A 17,954-nucleotide genomic window follows, 5' to 3' on the forward strand; every position below is an offset into this window, starting at 1 on the left:
TGAGGGACCGTAATGAAATAACGTTATAAAAGTTTATCAAATAGTCTTGTTTGATAGTATTGTTATTAAGCATAAAGCTAAACAATAAGCTATCTGTGTTGTGCCCATCACGAGTATCGAAACTTCGTTTTTATCGTTATAAGCCCAGAGACTTTCCACAGAGTCATATGAAGGCTTTAATAGCCTATGATTATAATAGAAAATTTATGTACTTAATTAAAGAGAACATTTAGTGCAATCACAAAAGGTTGAGTAAAATAGAAATCTAGAAAATGAACTTAATAAATAGTATTTCACTGCAGTTTAAGATAAACATAGATGAGATAAAATTAATACATATATAAACCTGAATAACTCAAAATTTAATTTATTCTTTTTCATGGGATTAAAAGAATACTGAGGAAATTGAAACTATCAAATAGGTCAGAAGACTAAAGTAGACGAAGATAGTTGAGAAATAATACGGCGGGGCATCCATCTAAATTATGGAATATCTATATTTGAGGTACAGTGAATAAACTGTAATGGTTCTTGATGACGAGAAACGGGCCTGGCATGGCCTAGCGCGTTAAGGCGTGCGCTTCGTAATCTGAGGGTCGCGGGTTCGCGCCCGAGTCGCGCCAAACATGCTCGCCCTCCCAGCCGTGGGGGCGTTATAATGGGACAGTCAATCCAACTTTTCGTTGGTAAAAGAGTAGCCCAAGAGTTGGCGGTGGGTGGTGATGACTAGCTGCCTTCCCTCTAGTCTTACACTGCAAAATTAGGGACGGCTAGCACAGATAGCCCTCGAGTAGCTTTGTGCGAAATTCCAAAACAAACAAACAAACAAAATGACAAGAAACGTACTTGAAATAAGAATATATCTTAGAACGGTTGATACGGGTATTAACACTTTTATTGAAAAGGAGAGGTTGGTTGGTTGATTTAGTGTTTTATGACACAAAGTAGCTAGGCTATTTGCGCCAAACGTCCGAAAAAAAAGGTAAAAGTAAATTCAGTAAAATTCATAAAAGGAAATTAAGGTAGAACAAAACAAAGTTTAAAAATAAATAGCATAAAAGCAATGTTTACATCTAGTCTACAACGTCAAGAGAAAAACTACAGTAATTCAAGTTGTAAAGGACTTTCTGTAGCGTGACTGTTATAATCATAAATCGCCAAGAAAACTAACAGGTAAGTACAAAAACCACCGTCAATCACCTGAAGTTGGCCTATCCAGTCCTTGTTTCGAGTTACTTAATGTTATGGTCAGTTTCAAAAAGTAAAGTAATAAAAATTTTAAAAGACGTGTAGCAAAATTATAATAATAACTCGCCTGGATGACTAACGAATAGTTCAAACAGCAGCGTTAGTTACCTGAAGTTGGCCTGGTTTCGAGTTATTTAATTTCAAATCGAACAAGATCAAGTGTGATTTTTAAAAGAGAGCAACATTAAAAAGGTGCGACGTATAAATTAAAAATTTAAATGGCATTAAAAAGATTAATGGTCTTTAAAAAACTAAAAACATTACCAAAGTGGACAGTGTCACCATCACTAATAACATTGTCTAACGTTATGGATAAACCTTGGGAGAGAACATGTTTAAAATGGTACCGTCACTGAGAGTCGTAACGACGGCAAAAAAGTAAAATGTGGCTTACAGTGATCTGAGTGTTACACAAACTACACACTGGTGCATCGGTTCCAGATAAAAAAAAACGATGAGTTAAAAAACTGTGACCAATGCGAAGTCTAGTTAGAACAACTTCCTCTTTCCGATCCTTACAGAAGTAAGACGACCAAAGTCCAATATACGGTTTTATTTGGAAAAGCTTGTTTTCACGTTGCTTTCTCCAATTCGACTGCCAGATGGCATGGAGCCGAGCCTTGAATACAGGACCACAGTCCATGTATGGGACAGACACAGTGGTGATAGTGCCAAAGCAGATAGATTTAGCTGCGGTGTCGGCGAGCTTGTTCACGCGAACACCAACGTGGCCCTGGTATCCAGAAAAACTGGATAGAAGTAGATGTTAAGGAGAAATGGGCTAGTCGGTTTTGAATATCAGCGAGAACAGGCTATGAATTAACGTGAAGCGATTCCAGGGCCAGTAGAGAACTAAGCGAATCAGTATAAATCGTGCAGTTTGATTATTGCTTAGCTTCTATGTGATCCAGGGCAAGAGAAATGGCATACAGTTCAGCAGTGAACAGATAAGCTGCAGAGAGGATTCTGCACACAACCACCGAGCCACAACAAACCATGGCAGAGCCCATACAGTCACCTGATTTCGAACCATCTATATAAATAGAAATGGAAGGATGGTTCGATAGATGTTCAGCAGACAGGAGACAGTATTTCCAATCAGTAGTGTCTATTTCTCTCAGATGACTTTAAGATGGGTCACAGTTGGGGACTGTAAGAAGCCATGGTGGGATGGGCTGACCAGTGGATACAGCAATGTTATCCTAGGACAGACCCAGTTCATCCAACTGCGACTGGATACGAAGGCCAAAGGGAGCAATGGCAGACCGTCAGGTCTGAAAAAGCATGGCCCATCGAGGAAGCAAAACACAACCCCAAGTGGGATGCTTTGGAAAAGAACGAAGTTTCGAAGCATATAGTAAAGACAGTTGCAAACGGCGGAGGTGCAAAAAAGGTTCATGAGACTCAATGTATAAGCTCTGAACTGAGGAAGTGCGGAAAGTCCCAGTGCAGAGCCGAAGTTCTTGATTATGAATAGGGTCTAGCATCTTTAAGGCCGATGGTCTGGCAGAGCCATAGACCGGTTATCCTAGTCGAGTTTCGATTGTATAAGAGCACGATATATCTTTAGCATAGAACGTCGATCCGCTCCTCAAGTGGTGGAAGAGAGGACACGGAGGATGTTCAGAGCTCTTGTGTATTTGACCCGTAGCTGCTTGATGTGTGGTATAAAGGTTAGCTTACGGTCAAAGATAAGCCCCAAGAACTTAGTCTCAGAGACAGACCACAGGCAACACAACTTCACCGATACAAAGTTCATGATTAGGATGAATACCTCGTTGGCGCAAAAGTGCAAGCAAACGGTTTCAAAGAGAGAGAAGTTAAAGCCGTTTGTTGTGGTTCACTCCAGCAAACGATTGAGGGCAGTCTGTAGCTGCCGCGAAATATACCTCATGTTTGACGACTGACACGAGATGTGAAAGTTGTCGACATAGAGCCCGTTTGCAACAGTGAGAGGGAGTTGTTCAGTTATGGCATTAATTTTTATACTGAAAAGTGTGACACTCAAAACACTGCTCTGAGAGCTCCAAATTCCTGTAGAAAAGAACGGGAAAGTGTCGAGTGCACACGAACTCGGAATTTCCTGTTCACTAATTTTTTTTTTAAATAAAAATGGACAAATGGCCACGTAACCCATACATATGAAGGTCTCGCAAAATGCCATATCTTCAGGTTAAGAAAGAGAGAGTTTGAATGTGACTGTTGACGAATACATGTCTTAGGTACGAGAGTATAAGCTGGTTCCAGATTGTAGGGGCGTTGCAGTTGAATGTTAGGTTATTAATTAGTATAGGTATAAAGGTGTTCGTTTATGTTGATTTATGTTTGGTTTTAGCTGCTGTATAAGTAGGGTTTTTTGATTTTGCGTTTGTTTATATTTGTTTCCCTGCTTAATATCCGGATGTTTTCTATAGTTATGTTGTGTTTATTTGATTTCCAGTTCAGAAACGTGTGAAGGTGTTTTTTATGTTCTTTGAATCTAGTTTCCGTTTTTCTGCTTGTTTCTCCAATATACAACAGGGTGTTCGGAAAGTCACTGTGCAGTTTTGTAATCATATGTCTATTCAGTCTATTTCAAGCCAGCAACTGATAGCGGAGTTTAGAAACAAAATAAGAAGGATCCAAGCCTGTATTAATGCCAACGGGGGTCACTTTCAACATTGTTTATAATTGTCATTCATAATTACCTCTTGTATTCTGTATTGAAACACGTCTGTTAATAAATATATAAGTGCACAGTGACTTTCTGAACACCCTGTAGAAGTCGTGGCAGTTGTTGCATTGCATTTTATGAATTATGTTGGTGTTGTGTTTGTCAGTGTAGATTTTACATAATATGGACTTTAGTTTCGTACTTGGTTTTTGAATAAATTTGGTGTTTACTGGAATGTTTTGTTTTGTTATAAGTTTTTTGTTGTTTTTTTCGGAATATGCTCACAAATATGAAATCCAGATTAAGACTGGTTGGGTTCATTGCATAATACAATATAAATAATCTTACATTTTATGAATACGATAACAGTTTTTATGTTCTCACTAGATATAATAAATAACCACACAAAATTAAGAAATAAATCAATAATATTTAACATCTCGAAAAAAGGGGATTGACTTCCGTTTGTCACAAATGAAACAATTTTTATATAAATTAAAGCTAGTAGTAAGACCAGTATCAACGGAAAGTACTTGCGAATTATAACTATTTTAGTTACTTTCTTAGCATACAAAACTTTTGCTAAATAAGTATTTCAATAATATTTTATTTTATTTTACATAACTGAGTAAAGTAATTTCTTAATGTTCGTGAAGACTTTGCTATTATAATGTTTTCTTATTCAGCCACGTTCACCAAATTATTTTACAAAAAACATTTTATGCTAATATAACATACTCACACAATGATATCTGTTAAAATTTGTGTAAAATTTAAGTTTCGAAAATGCTAGGGGAAGAGGAAATATCCATGACGTAAGTTAAGAAATAAAACAAAATATTTATTCACAATTAAAGTTTGCGTATAAATTGTTGATTACTTGCCAGTTTCGGATTTGCGTCAAAGGTTGTAATTCGGATTACATACTAAGGTAAAGCAAACGTTTCTGAAAACGTCGACAAAGGACAAGTACAGGATCCAAAAAGAATCTATAATTATGTAATCATTCAACTTTTAAGTCAGACTAGAGCACTGATATGGTATCCCACAATTCTTATATTGCCTATGTCAACGATCAGTTCAGCGAAACGTAATTGAATGAGGTAAACATACAACTTATTGTAGTTTGTAGAAGTGTTGTATGCAACCATACTACATGTTCAACATAAGATGTTTCAAAATATTCATGCATGTGGATGTACGTGGTTGCAACACAGAATGTTAGTCACAAAAGTTACCAAGTTCTTTTTCTGCTATAATTACCTATTGTCCTGGGTCAATCAACAATAGTATCACGTGCACCTTTTCATCTGAGAAATTTCTGTAAAGTTGAATGTATTATATAGCAGGTTAGAACGATTTTTTTATTCATACTTCAAATGATATCCCAAAAATTCTTAATTCGTTTTTTGCAGCTCCTTGTTTTGTTTTTTCTCTGTCAAATATCTTTCTTTATTAAACTCAGCCAAAATACAGTACACATAGTACTATATAATGTTTAACTTCATATACCATTTTGGCTACTAAATCGCAACGTCACGAACTATTTCATCAAAGTGAACCTAATAAGCTAATCTTGTCTACAGCTTATAGTGGCTTTTGTATCATATTTTTCAAGTTAAACGTTATTCAGGTTTCCAAGATAATGCTTGTTATTTTATTAGATTTTGGAATAATATGTTTAGCAAGCATGAAACCACCCATGGATTGGGTAGATACTGAAAATCAATGCTTTAGATTTTTATGAATACGGAAACGAATACAATGTTTTCGATAACGAAACAAATATTTTAGACACTAAAACAAACAAAATTTGAACAAATAACAACATTTTAAATAACTTTTTTAAATACAGTGACAAAGTTTTGAAACATAAATATATATTTAAAGGAGACTTATAGTTGTTATAACTGTCCATTGTTCTTTATGAACACCAGCCTCTCAAATATCTTGTCAGTGTAGAGGTCGCGATCAGGTCTGAGGGTTTTGTCTCTGATGTTAAACAAATACTCAATGGAACAAAATATTATGGAACATTTAGATAGTGTTTGGCTAGTAGAGATAAGATAGAAAAGTTTTATGGATCTTTTAATAACCAACAGGGTTAATTTCCTGAAGAATGCAAGGATCACCTGAAGATGTGATGGCTGATTTCTTGGATGCAGCAAAGAAACTAAAGAGCTTACTTCTTGTACAAGGAAAGATTTGCTCTTCTCTTTTAACTCACTTGTTGTAGGATTATTTACAAGAGAAGATTTCTTGCTTCAGGAGCGCTCGATTGAATTCAGATACCATAGGCCTAGTGAAAATCAAGTTATGTAACCATCAACTAGAAAATCAGATTTCTATTGTCATATGCACCTGTCAAATGACTTAGCACCAGTATGAAGAAAAGGTTCCCAGCTATCAAATGATATATCATATTGCATTGTTCTCTGTAATGAAAAGTGTTAATTACTATTTCACTACAAACTTTCTCGAAAGGAAGTGTAAAAGAATCTTGTACTGAAAGATAAATTAACGTGTTGAGAATGCAATAATGACAGTCTAGAAATTTGATTATTATAAAAGTTGGTATTTATAGTATTAAGTATTCACTAAATCATTCAACGAATAGAATACTATGCCACTGATTTCGAATATTTTATTTTTTCCTACCAAAGTAGTCAAACACAAGTGCGAATATTCCCAAAGTTGTACTCAAATACGAATACTTCATGTCTGCAAGATCCACTTCTATAAATTATTCGAACGCTAAGAGTTAGCTCGGTTAAACGTTTATTGTTCTTGACTGTTTCAAGATAAAATAGTGTGCATGCCAAAATAAAAAATAGCACTGAGAACAACAATTAGAATCATTAACCTTTACTATGGAAATTGTCTTCTAGTAGGTAAGAATTAAGATAAGCTATTGTATAGTTTTACGATAAAATAAACAAGGTAAGCTGTGAGGAATATAAAACGTTCTTCGCTTTTTTGTGTGTTACGAAAAATGTGTACATAAAAAAATGTTTTCGCATTGTTTTCCCAAACAAGTTTAACAGCATTATACGATGAGATTAAATTTATTACCTCTACAATTTAATTTATATCGCAACTTTTTTATTTACGTGATTTATAGAATGTACGTGTTTTTATTGAAAGGATGTACCTGTAGACTCATATTTTACTAACCACATTACTAATTAAAAAGCACCTAGGTTTTAACACAGCAAAAGAAACTACAATGCTTTTTTTTAACAGGAAAATAACTTTGGAGACCTAGACTCTGTGTAATCCCCCGTTTGGCTATGAAATCGAGATTATTTGGTTCGTAACTTCTATTGAGGACGAACCTAAGTCTAAATCTTTGATATAATAGATCATGATGTTCGAATATTGGTTACAAATTGAACAGAGGCTGATTTAAAGATATTCATTTTTGTATAGGACATATACTCTTCAAAAGAGATATACTTCCTATTCAAGGAGGGAGGCACGAGATTGCAATCAGTACCAAAAACAAAGAGAAAAAAATTCTTTGAAACTATTGTAAAATAAAATTAGATAAATAAATCTCATTTTCTAGTTATGTAGTGAGCCTAAATACATATCTCGAAGGTTTACCAAGTTTTTCAATAATATTAAGAGGTTTCTAATATGTAAGGCATTTAAAGGACAACTTTTCTATATATCGAAAAATAGGCAACTATCGATATGTTTGAATGATAGGCATGCTATCTTTCAAATAACATTGATGTACCTATTTACTGCATCACCCTAAAATATATTTATGATAAAATTAATTGGGTTTTGTTCAAGACTTTCTTTTAAGACTCTAACAACAAAAGAAATGATTCATAACTTGTGCGACAAACAAAAACAGTTTTCAAAATAGTATTATTCTTGGCAACCACTAAGCTAAACTCAAGTAAGTTATAACGTTTATAAGGTCCATTTCACAGCTTATCGGATAATATTCACATTATTCAACTTTTGTACCTTTTTGATTACAACTACAACATATCTTTTTGGATCGTGTCTTGGCATAAAAAAACACACTATGGCTTAAATATTCTTACATCAAAATACTGAGGAGTGTTGTTGACTTACCAACACTTACTTGTGGCTTTACTATAAGAGAACACACATTTATTAATTTTATTTAATTGATAGAATATAAGTTTTGGATTTTAGCATTTTACTATCTGAATCAATCAATGACTATCAAATTGTGAACTATGCTTATGTTATTTTATAGTATATTCTAATTCCTTGAAAAAATATTTTTCTTCTTTATTTAAAACTAGTTAGGGTAGTTAAAATTAATATGCATATTATCCTATTCATATAATTCCATATTATTGTGTTTTACTTTTGTTGTTGCTTGGAATTAAGCACAAAGCTACACAATGAGCTATCTGTGCTCTGCCCACCACGGGTTTCGAAACCCAGTTCTTAGCGTTGTAAGTCCGCAGACAGCTGATCCACTGCGAGGCGTTTTACTTTTGAGAATAATTCGTTTCGCAAATATAAGTCACGATTAAACTTCTTGGAATCTTTCACTGATGAAACTTTTCTAATGTAAAATGTATTATACATATGGTAAAGTGTGTTTTTTGACTGTTTACTGAACAAGGCAAACATTAATTATACCATTATACTCTCGTTATCCACGAAGAGAAGCGCGTGCAATTTTCTTTTTTCTCTGTTATTTTCTTCTTCGTCTCCTGGTCAAAATGTTGACGAGTGCCTACCTAAATGGTTAAACCTTTTTGATGCTAAAAGGTTTTTTTAAACTTGGCCTTAGTCATTGTACAGAAAAGTGTACTTATGATATCAATAGACGACAATAAGTCCGAAAGCGTATAATGCTAGATATAGGGCTTCGATATCTGCGGTGGGCAAAACACAGTTAGCTCATCACATCGCTTTGTGTCTAACAATCAAAACAGAAAGATAAATACGAAATATAACGTGTAGAATAGGGCTGAGTAAGCTATATTAAAATGATTTTGAATATTTTAATCGGCAAGTCATGTGACAACCGTAGCCGATAAAGTATTTGTGAAACAGAACGTTTGAGAAGAAAGTTTTCACAATGTTTGGTTTTCCTAGGTAGTGTCACCGAAAATTTAACTCTCGTATGTATTAACCCTTTTCAACGTAAGATATATGTACAATCATATCATAAAGATGGGTTGAATTTGGAAATTTATAATTTCCAAGACGGATATCCCTCCTGCTTAATAGCATTGGAAAACAAAACGATATGACTAATCAGAAATAGACCTACAAGAAGAGATACAAGTCGTATTCCAACTGTGGTAACAAAAGTTTGGCGTCTTATAACAAGTGAAAATCAATAAAACAGAAATTAGTGACAAAGCTATATACATATTTCAACATAATCAAGAAGGATCTCCATTAGGAAACGAGGCATAGATTCAGCAAGATAAGACTTCCAGTGAAACGTCGCGTTAGACTATCTCCTACATGAAGCAGCTGGAGAATCATAAAAAGATACACCACTTAAAGTGCTGAGCATTGAGCCTAAAAATTTCTGAGTGATTTTAATATTAGAACGAACACTTTTTAATACACTAGATGGATTCCGGAAAAAACTCAGAAATGAGAGGCGTGCTTTGAATGAGACATGGTCTGTAACGATGTGGCACTAAATTCATTTTAATATAACGAATGCGGCCTCTGTAATATAATACAAATTATAAGCACTCACACATGATATTAGAAAACACTTGCTAAGATAATAAACTTAGTATCGTTACAGTTACAAAGTAGAAGTGTATGTATGTCATATTCTATAGCAGAAACGGTGAAATGGAGAGAAATGATCAAGAAAATGAAACGTACTTGTATATCTTCATTCGGACTACTAATGCCAGGTCGATACTCTTTCATTACAGACTTTTAGTGTATGCTGTTTAGCTTTCAATGTTATGTATGCAATGAACAACACGTTTCAATCTTGTTGGAATCTTTTGACAATCACTAATCATCACAAACGATACACATCAAGATGAAAGAATAAGCTAAATATTCAGATCTTCTTTTTCGAGAAGATCCAGGTCACCCAACATGTTCCAATTGTCGTTGAATGTGTGACTTGAGTGACATATTTCGTGAAATTTTACTACCAATTTGAGATCTTTATCTATTCCTTCTTGCATTTCTTTATAAAGGATGTGTCAGTGCTGGATATGTGGTATAGGAATATATCACAGGGTTATTTTTTTTTTTTTTTTCGTAGCGTTAATATCAATAATAAATTTATTCTTAGTGTCAGCGTTTTATGTATATGAGATTGGATTTTTCTACAGTAGGTGTCTGTTGATTGTTGGCGATAAATTCGAACATGTACAAAAAATCTTTGAAGTATAGAATATCACAGTTTTATCTAGAACTCTAAATAATTCTCTTTTCTTGTCAAAAGTTTACACAGGCTAATTCAATTTTTTAGAATCCAATTGACAAAATGAATTATTATTATTTACTTTTATCACAGTAGTATCAGTGCATACTTCACTTACGTTACCCTGTGAGTTACCACAGTTGTATCCTCAACTTTATATAATTGTCTTCTTTCCGTCAAAGTTTACACAGACGGGTTCAATTACTTTAGAACACTCTTTGACAAGACGAACGTTTCTCCTTATCTCTATCAAGTTCTGAAACTCACTTTATAATGCACCATTTGTGGCTAATTACTCACATTTTATAACTTTTTTCTAATTGAACTTTCATTTCATTTGACTTGCGCTTGCTTGTTTGCCTATATTTAAGTGTTACCCAACTGCGACCTCGAATATTCTCTAAACTACGCGAGCAGCGTGGCAGATAAGAATGTTCACTTAAGGTAACGAAAATAATACCGAGTATTCGAGTAACGTGACGTCAACAATATTAGTAAAGCCTATACAATAATTCATTTATAAACACAATATATTATACCTGCAAAGTTACGTAACGAAAGTTGTTACAACTAACACTAAAGAATCATTAAATATTGACTAACCAGAATGACTAGTCACATGTTGATGGAACCTAAGGTAAAGAAATTAAGGCTGAAAGCTCAGTTTCTGAACAATTATTATTTTATATTATAAATGTGGATGGCTTTGTTTCTCAATGTCTACTACTTTCAAGAAATGAATAATGGAAAGAAGAAAGCCTGAAGTGCTACATATTATTCAAGCAGAAATGAAGATTTTGGTAAGTAGGAAATACAAAGTTTGTGTTTCATTTTTTAAGGTTTCAATAACGATTCTACTCATAGTGTATTTCATTTTGTATTCAGATAATTATTCCTAAACTTAAGCTCAGCCAATATAAATTTAGCACTTTTTCATAATACTGTATATTGTCGAATCTCTTGTTATTTGGGAGTCTCACAAATAAACTAGAGCTAATTCAATTTATCTGAATATACTAAAGATGTAAGTAATTTGATTATTGGTGCTTTTCCTCGTGTAATAAGCGCAGTGGTCTTTTGACACTGAATGAAGTATTTGGATGGTGTGTCTGTCGTACTGAAGTATTAAATAGGTTATTGTAAATTCATTCTGTATTAAGACTGGCGAATCAAATGCAATTGCAATTAGCTAAAAATAATACCCACTTATCTTCCTTTCACATGTTGCCCCCCGCTCGTACAGCGGTATGTCTCCGGATTTACAACGCTAAAATCAGGGGTTCGATTCCCCTCTGTGGGCTCAGCAGATAGCTGGATGTGGCTTTGCTAAAAGAAAAATACACACAAACACACTCCTTTCACATGAAAACGTTGTGACTGGGTTTTAGTCTCTCTAGTCGTAACTTTAAAAAAATACCTCAAGGGGCCAAATATATATCTTCTTTCAAAGTGTGAATTCAATTTTTTCCTTTCTTTCAGGTATATGCAAAATATATTTGAGGGGAGAAAACACATGCTGTAACGCACCAGGTAAATATACAAAACTGGACGTAATGGAAGAGTTATGTTAACGAAAAACATTATTAATATAAAATTCTAATGCCTTACAAAGCCTGGCAACGTAACTATTTAATGGCTTATATTCGCTGAGATTTCGGGATTGAATTCCAGTGATATTCAGGACTACATTCTGAAGAGTGCGACAGATTATTAGCTGAAACTTAATGCTACATACACGTCTCTAAAATTAGAGCAAAAACAATGGATTTTAAATGTTTTTATATGAATGTAAATATTCAAATTACAACGAACAATGCATATTGGTTTAGTGGCTCTTTAGAAATGGCCTGAAACAGGTGTTTATGTTTCATTGGAAATGGAACAGTTTTGAAATGATAAGAACGATAAAACATGCCAAAAATAAGGTGTATATATTAATCAGTAAAGAGTATGGTTACTCTGGTAACGACACATGCCACACAAGGTTATCAAAGAAAGGAGTTGAAAATAATCATCATTCTCTTCTTCTACTAGATTGGACAGATGCGACACGTCTTATAAGATCGTTCCAAATATACTCGCTGTGGCTGGATTAAGAGAAATTTCCTCGTCACTCCATAGTAGATAAGATTCAAGTTGGAGGTGTTATATAAGAAGGCGATCTTCATATAGACTTGCATTATCCTTCACAAGCATGAAGTGTTCTCTAATAGTTCCTGCAAGAATCAGTGCTTGAAATCCGGAACATTTAAGATCCCTTTTCCTTAGAAACATATTGATTAGCATATACTGGCAAGATAATTCTAGCCCACGCATGATTAAAACTATCACCTCAGTATGCATTTCTTTGAACGAGCTGGTTCGATACCACGTATTCTATATATATATATCGATATACAAAAGTACATCTTTTAGACTGAATCTATGATGTAGAACATGGCTCACTACATCTTTAACCCGGAGGAATGTTAATGACCCCATTTCACATGTTTCTGTTAATTACGAAAGGTCAAGATGATGTATTTCAATAGAATTAAAATAATAATAATAAATCTGTTTTATTTATCTTATTTCGTTTTATATATATTTCAGCTACTAGGAATTATAAAGTTAACTAAAACAGACAAAGTACATTTTACTGTAACATTTAGTTATTATACAAGCTAGGGTGTTAAGTTAAGTAAATTTCTTTAAACTGCAGTGAAAACTATAGAACTAAGTGCATGACTTTTGCCGAAGTAGCTGCAGAATAACCGGTTTGGCCAACAGTCTGATTGACATTTCAGCTCTTGTTAACGTTTCGATTTATTTATTTTAGGTTGTTACCGATCACCTCCCATCTCATGATAATAATCTGGAATTTTTTAACCTGAAACAGTCTGCGTTAATATCAAAGTATATATGTTTGTTTTGTTTATAATAAATCAAACATGAAAATAAACTAACTTCATAGAATGGTATACCACATTTAAGTTTCCCATACATACTCAGTTAGTAACTACATCAGGATTTTCTTGTTTCTATTACTGGGTAACAAAATATTTTCATCTAATTTAGAATATTAAAATAAATATAACAAAACTCTTGTAAACCATTCTCTAAACTGAAGAAAAAATGATCCTTTGTTCTTTTCTCTATTGGATAATTTAAAAGTATGTTAATGATGTTTGTTTAATTCTATATAGTCGAAGTCGTTTTCCATTTATCTATTATCTAATCGTACATGGGATTTTTCTAGGTGATACAAAGATCAACAGTAGTTTTTGGAACTGTATCTTCCTTTAAAGTGTGGGTGAACAACGTTTCAGTTGATGTGTTGGAGCTCATTGTGAAGACCTCAGAACAGAAACATCAATGTTAGCCATTTCCACCCTCTAGACAGATACAGTCCATAAAACGTCAAATCTAGCAGTATATGTTCAGCATAAAGCTCCTCTAAAACAGAAGTACCATCATTTTTGGAAATAAAGATTTTTATCTATCAAGTGAATGCGAGCAGTAATTTTATGACAATTCTGTGACTTCGGCAACTTGGTTAAATCAAAATCAGTAAGTCTGCTTAAAGATTTTTACAACTAAACAGTATAAAAAAATTGAATTACGTAGACAAAGGGACAAATTTGTAATGTCTGTGAATTGTAATTTGCGTATGTTACCATAACGACGCCACATTTTTAAACAACAGATTACTTCTTGGGCGTTGAGACGGACATATTCTATTGATTCTTCTTCTGTATCATATATTTGAGAATTCGTGGTTCATGTGTCGTTGCTCTATAACAGTAACAGCCAAATTAATAAACAAAAAACAGTTTAAGAGTTAGCGATAGATGCTATAGCATATCTTCCTTGTAGTTTATCAGCTCAAAATTAGGAATGAATATATACAGATAATCCTTCTATAGTTTTGCACATTAATATGAAATGAATAAACTTTTATATGTTAGGTAAATTTTAGATATCACACATTAACACATTGTTATTAATAACAATACTGCATATATCTTAATAGTGTAGAAACAATGAAAGCTACTTAACTTTGCTGTTTTTTTACGTGAGTATTTTTTATATTAACTACAATGTAAGGTGTTATGTCAGTTAAAAGTTTGAATGTAGTGTGTAATGTACTTTGCAAATTGTTGTTAAAATGCATTATTAAAATAGTTTGGGCAATAAACGATCATGTGTAAATGTGTTTCATGAAACGAGAAAGATACGCAAAAAAATGATCACTTATGAATTATTATATTTAAACATATATTTAAGTTTATAGTAGCTTAATTTTCCTAATGATTTCTTAATACAACTATTATTACTAATATTACTTTATATTGTGCCAATAATTTTAACTATGAAATTTGATACACAATTTTTCTTTTCTGTCATTTCATTCCAGTTCTAGTAAGCAGATTTATCCGAATTGTAAAAATATTTATTAAGGTACATATGGAAAGGGGAAAAAAATGAGTTCTAACTCAATGTAGGAGAGAAGAGAATGAAGAAACAAGTAGAAGAGAATTGTGATGACAGCATTGCAGATCAAATATACAAAACATATTAACTGTGAGTGAAAAACTTTGATCACTTATAATGTATAGATATGAAAAGGCAAAAGTGATATTGGAGCGTCATCAAAATTTCAGTCTTTCACTGTAAGAGACATCTGATAGATGTTAGTGTTCCACAGGTCGAAAGAGATTTTGTGTTGGATTTACAAACAAGATCACAAAGATAAAGTTATTATTAATGCGCATAAATGTATAAGTTTTTCATGAACTTTTCGGATATGAAATTTGAATTCAAATTAAGTGGAATGTGAAGCATAAACTTTCAGAGTTTATGTGATGTTTATCACATAATTTTTGCCTAGTTGTTTTCAATGATTTGCTAGCTTTCGGTCTTTAAACCATTACTGTAAAAAGAAAGGAATTAAGAAATGTTAGATGATTGGATAGCCTCGTGTTCTCAGCGACATAAGAAAGTACCTTATTACAAATATCAGACTTATTTTATAAAAGTATGTGTACTACAACAACATAATTTCGTCAAAAATGGGAGAAATGTGTCATTTACTAAAAAAGTATCTGGCAACATGATTTTTCACATTCTTAACTCACGTCAAATAAAGGCTTGATTTAATTGATGTAAAAGTTATATGTGAAATAGTTAGTAATATAAACTTATAAGCCAAATGTGGCCTAGTGGTTTGCGTACTCGTATGTAAATCCAAAGATTAATGGCTCGCATTCTGTTGCTGAGGGTGTGCTACAAGTGTAACTGTCAAATTCCACATACCCGGAACGGCCAAATGGTTAAGGTACTCGACTCATAATCTGAGGGTCGCAGGTTCGAATATCCGTCACACCAAACATGCTCGGCCTTTCAGCCGTTATAAAGTGACAGTCAATCTCACTATTTGTTGGTAAAAGAGTAGCTCAAAAGTTGGCGGTGGTGGTGATAATTAGCTGCCTTCCTTCTAGTTTTACACTGCTGAATAAGGGACGGCTAGCATTGCGCAAAATTCAAAACCAAAACAAACAGATTCCACAATGCAGTCGGACAAAGTTAGGCTTGCAGTTGTCAGTGAGTGCTATCAGCTCAAAATTAAGAATAACTATATGCAGATAGCCTCGTTCTAAAGCTTTATGATTGAGATATGTTTTAGTAAACTACAACGATTTTTTGATATAATTACTAAAAGCTCATTATCAAATCACAAAAAAGTTACTTACCCCAATTAAAGAAAGAACTTTTTCAGAGAGAATGAAAATATGCCTAAAATAATTTTCATCTCTGTTAATATTTACTCGTGTGTTTTGTATAATTTATTTTGAACATTTGTTTTGAGAAATAAATACTAATTTGTCATTTCTCATATCAAAGTGGTAACCGTCTTCTAGTGTCATAATATATAATTATTAAACTTATTATTATTAAACAATTGAAATTATTCTTTCCGATGACAAAAATATAGATAAAACGTATGTAGACATAAATTACAAATGTCCAGGTTTTTTGTTTATGACGCACAACCGTTTTCGAGCTCTTATCAAACTAAGTTGTTTTTTTAGTCTTTTAGCATCTTGAGCTACATTGATTATTTAGAATTACTAAATTTATAAATGACAGAAACGTTGCTTAGGATGCAAGATGTTAAATAGTTGTTTCCCTTCAAGCGCTTTAGCTCATTACAGTGTGGTAAGAAATGTTTTGTTAAGATAAACATGAAACAATTTTTAAATTCTTTGTGCTTAAAGCTAACACAGATATTTAGAATAAGGGCCTCTTTGGGATTTAAAAAAAAGGAGTAATAACTTAAATATACTCAAGCTTTCAGGCAACTTGTGTTAAGAGGTTTCACAAGGCCTAGAGCAATCAAACCTACTTAGTAGACTTTCAAGGGATTTTAGGATGTCAACGTTACTTGAGACAGTCATAGGACCAATAATTTGTCCTGAAACCCGCCCAGGTTGTCAGATAAATTGCTCGATCAGTTACAATGTTTGAACCAGTAATAGCTGAACGAACACAAAAAAATACTAAGCAGAAAAGTTGTAAAACTTCTCCAGGTGCTGGTTCTAACTTTTCAGTCATTAACTTAACCTCTTTTCAGTAAATTGTAGAGAGAAGCACTTACTAAATTAAAAAAAAAGTACTAAGAAACTAAGACATTTGATTTTTTTTTATTTTTGATACAGGGAAACAAACCATCCAGTTTACTGTCAGTTCTAAAAAAAATAAAGTTAAAGAGAGTTGAAAGTGTATGTTAAAAAGATATACGTGTGTATAAATATATATCACAATTCATTTCAATTAACATATATTATATATATATATAGCTAACCATATTCTTCCTCAACAAACGTTGTGCAACATAACAGATTCCTTCTCTAGAAATCCCTACTCTACGAAATTTTGAAGTATAGTTAATTCACTTCCACACGAATTTCTAACTATTGCTCGTGCCTTTTGTCTCTCTCTTAATTCGATGAGACTTGCAACAATCAAACATTTGTTTAATATCAGTGTAATCATGCTTTTTGCAGAATTTTCTCATAATCTTAAAATGAAATTTGCAGGAGACAAAAAGTGTTAATAAATTGAAATAACTGAACGCTTCATATACTGAGACGAAATGAATAAAAATGTGAATTTCAGTCTATTAAGTAAGTATGAAGCTTCTACTGTAGACCATTTATGGATACATTAAACATATTTATGTGTTCACCATTCTAGTTACGCCATAATTATTCTTCCAATTATCCGATCCTTCTAATATGCCACTCTAGCTTGATTTTATTCTTTAATCTAATATGATTTTGTTATTTTTGTGTGTAAGTAGATAATAAATCTTACTATTTTTGACTTTACCTGAATCTTTCTTGTAATTTTAGTCATACTGCAAAATTTCACATTTTAATTAGAGAAATCGATCTTGTAAATTTTATAATCGCTATATACATGCTTGTATTTTATAACACTGTTATATTTATTTCTTACAGATACTAAGGCTTTAGAGTTAACGTGATATCATTTCCATCAATTTCTAACAAGTATCATTACCAAGCAAATATGAATTTTTTAAACAATCACAAAATGACTTTTTGTATAACATTTTTGTTTGCTAGTTGAAGTAACATA

At 32.9% G+C, this 17,954-nt stretch overlaps 1 long non-coding RNA gene across 1 annotated transcript; it reads left to right on the plus strand.

Annotated features, from left to right (window-relative positions):
* Positions 1-11,371: 11,371 nt before the first annotated feature.
* LOC143254594 (uncharacterized) lies at positions 11,372-17,597 on the plus strand. The gene is made up of 3 exons (XR_013030274.1): positions 11,372-11,843; positions 13,552-13,862; positions 14,710-17,597. It is a non-coding gene; the product is annotated as an uncharacterized LOC143254594 (long non-coding RNA).
* The last annotated feature ends 357 nt before the right edge of the window (positions 17,598-17,954 follow it).

The sequence above is a fragment of the Tachypleus tridentatus genome, chromosome 6, assembly GCF_004210375.1.
Source record: "Tachypleus tridentatus isolate NWPU-2018 chromosome 6, ASM421037v1, whole genome shotgun sequence".
NCBI classification, from domain to species: Eukaryota; Metazoa; Arthropoda; class Merostomata; order Xiphosura; family Limulidae; genus Tachypleus; species Tachypleus tridentatus.